This window comes from Pristiophorus japonicus, chromosome 20 (genome assembly GCF_044704955.1).
Source record: "Pristiophorus japonicus isolate sPriJap1 chromosome 20, sPriJap1.hap1, whole genome shotgun sequence".
Classification (NCBI taxonomy): domain Eukaryota; kingdom Metazoa; phylum Chordata; class Chondrichthyes; family Pristiophoridae; genus Pristiophorus; species Pristiophorus japonicus.
In genome coordinates, this window is record NC_091996.1 from 98833111 (window position 1) to 98836073 (window position 2963).

The window sequence follows — 2963 nt, forward strand, 5'->3', positions numbered from 1 at the left end:
AGATATCTCCCTGAGGGAGAGGGACTGAGAGACACCAGTCAGTGTACAGATATCCTTGAGAGAGAGGGGACTGAGAGACACCAGTCAGTGTACAGATATCTCCCTGAGGGAGAGGGACTGAGAAACACCAGTCAGTGTACAGAGTAGGAGTAAACGGGTACTTTTCAGAATGGCAGGCAGTGACTAGTGGAGTGCCGCAAGGTTCTGTGCTGGGGCCCCAGCTGTTTACATTGTACATTAATGATTTAGACGAGGGGATTAAATGCAGTATCTCCAAATTTGCGGATGATACTAAGTTGGGTGGCAGTGTGAGCTGCGAGGAGGATGCTATTAGGCTGCAGAGTGACTTGGATAGGTTAGGTGAGTGGGCAAATGCATGGCAGATGAAGTATAATGTGGATAAATGTGAGGTTATCCACTTTGGTGGTAAAAACAGAGAGACAGACTATTATCTGAATGGTGACAGATTAGGAAAAGGGAAGGTGCAACGAGACCTGGGTGTCATGGTACATCAGTCATTGAAGGTTGGCATGCAGGTACAGCAGGCGGTTAAGAAAGCAAATGGCATGTTGGCCTTCATAGCGAGGGGATTTGAATACAGGGGCAGGAAGGTGTTGCTACAGTTGTACAGGGCCTTGGTGAGGCCACACCTGGAGTATTGTGTACAGTTTTGGTCTCCTAACTTGAGGAAGGACATTCTTGCTATTGAGGGAGTGCAGCGAAGGTTCACCAGACTGATTCCCGGGATGGCGGGACTGACCTATCAAGAAAGATTGGATCAATTGGGATTGTATTCACTGGAGTTCAGAAGAATGAGAGGGGACCTCATAGAAACGTTTAAAATTCTGACGGGTTTAGACAGGTTAGATGCAGAAAGAATGTTCCCAATGTTGGGGAAGTCCAGAACCAGGGGTCACAGTCTGAGGATAAGGGGTAAGCCATTTAGGACCGAGATGAGGAGAAACTTCTTCACCCAGAGAGTGGTGAACCTGTGGAATTCTCTACCACAGAAAGTAGTTGAGGCCAATTCACTAAATATATTCAAAAGGGAGTTAGATGAAGTCCTTACTACTCGGGGGATCAAGGGTTATGGCGAGAAAGCAGGAAGGGGGTACTGAAGTTTCATGTTCAGCCATGAACTCATTGAATGGCGGTGCAGGCTAGAAGGGCTGAATGGCCTGCTCCTGCACCTATTTTCTATGTTTTCTATGTTTTCTATCTCCCTGAGGGAGAGGGACTGAGAGACACCAGTCTGTGTACAGATATCTCCCTGAGGGAGAGGGACTGACATAGACCAGTCAGTGTACAGATATCTCCCTGAGGGAGAGGGACTGACATAGACCAGTCAGTGTACAGATATCTCCCTGAGGGAGAGGGGACTGAGGGACACCAGTCAGTGTACAGATATCTCCCTGAGGGAGAGGGGACTGAGAGACACCAGTCAGTGTACAGACAACTCCCTGAGGGAGAGAGACTGAGAGACACCAGTCAGTGTACAGATATCTCCCTGAGGGAGAGGGGACTGAGAATCACCAGTCAGTGTACAGATATCTCCCTGAGGGAGAGGGACTGAGAGACACCTGTTAGTGTACAGGTATCTCCCTGAGGGAGAGGGACTGAGAGACACCAATCGGTGTACAGATATCTCACTGAGGGAGAGGGGACTGAGAGACACCTGTTAGTGTACAGATATCTCCCTGAGGGAGAGGGACTGAGAGACACCAGTCAGTGTACAGATATCCTTGAGAGAGAGGGGACTGAGAGACACCAGTCAGTGTACAGATATCTCCCTGAGGGAGAGGGACTGAGAAACACCAGTCAGTGTACAGATATCTCCCTGAGGGAGAGGGACTGAGAGACACCAGTCTGTGTACAGATATCTCCCTGAGGGAGAGGGGACTGAGAGACCCCAGTCAATGTACAGATATCTCCCTGAGGGAGAGGGACTGACATAGACCAGTCAGTGTACAGATATCTCCCTGAGGGAGAGGGACTGAGAGACACCAGTCAGTGTACAGATATCTCCCTGAGGGAGAGGGACTGACATAGACCAGTCAGTGTACAGATATCTCCCTGAGGGAGAGGGACTGACATAGACCAGTCAGTGTACAGATATCTCCCTGAGGGAGAGGGGACTGAGAGACACCAGTCAGTGTACAGATATCTCCCTGAGGGAGAGGGACTGACATAGACCAGTCAGTGTACAGATATCTCCCTGAGGGAGTGGGGACTGATAGACACCAGTCAGTGTACAGATATCTCCCTGAGGGAGAGGGACTGAGAGACACCAGTCAGTGTACAGATATCTCCCTGAGGGAGAGGGACTGAGAGACACCAGTCAGTGTACAGATATCTCCCTGAGGGAAAGGGGACTGAGAGACACCAGTCAGTGTACAGATATCTCCCTGAGGGAGAGGGACTGAGAGACACAAGTCAGTGTACAGATATCTCCCTGAGGGAGAGGGACTGAGAGACACCAGTCAGTGTACAGATATCTCCCTGAGGGAAAGGGGACTGAGAGACACCAGTCAGTGTACAGATATCTCCCTGAGGGAGAGGGACTGAGAGACACCAGTCAGTGTACAGATATCTCCCTGAGGGAGAGGGGACTGAGAGACACCAGTCAGTGTACAGATATCTCCCTGAGGGAGAGGGACTGAGAGACACCAGTCAGTGTACAGATATCTCCCTGAGGGAGAGGGACTGAGAGACACCAGTCAGTGTACAGATATCTCCCTGAGGGAGAGGAACTGAGAGACACCAGTCAGTGTACAGATATCTCCCTGAGGGAGAGGGACTGAGAGACACCAGTCAGTGTACAGATACCTCCTTGAGGGAGAGGGACTGAGAGACACCAGTCAGTGTACAGATATCTCACTGAGGGAGAGGGGACTGAGAGACACCAGTCAGTGTACAGATATCTCCCTGAGGGAGAGGGACTGAGAGACACCAGTCAGTGTACA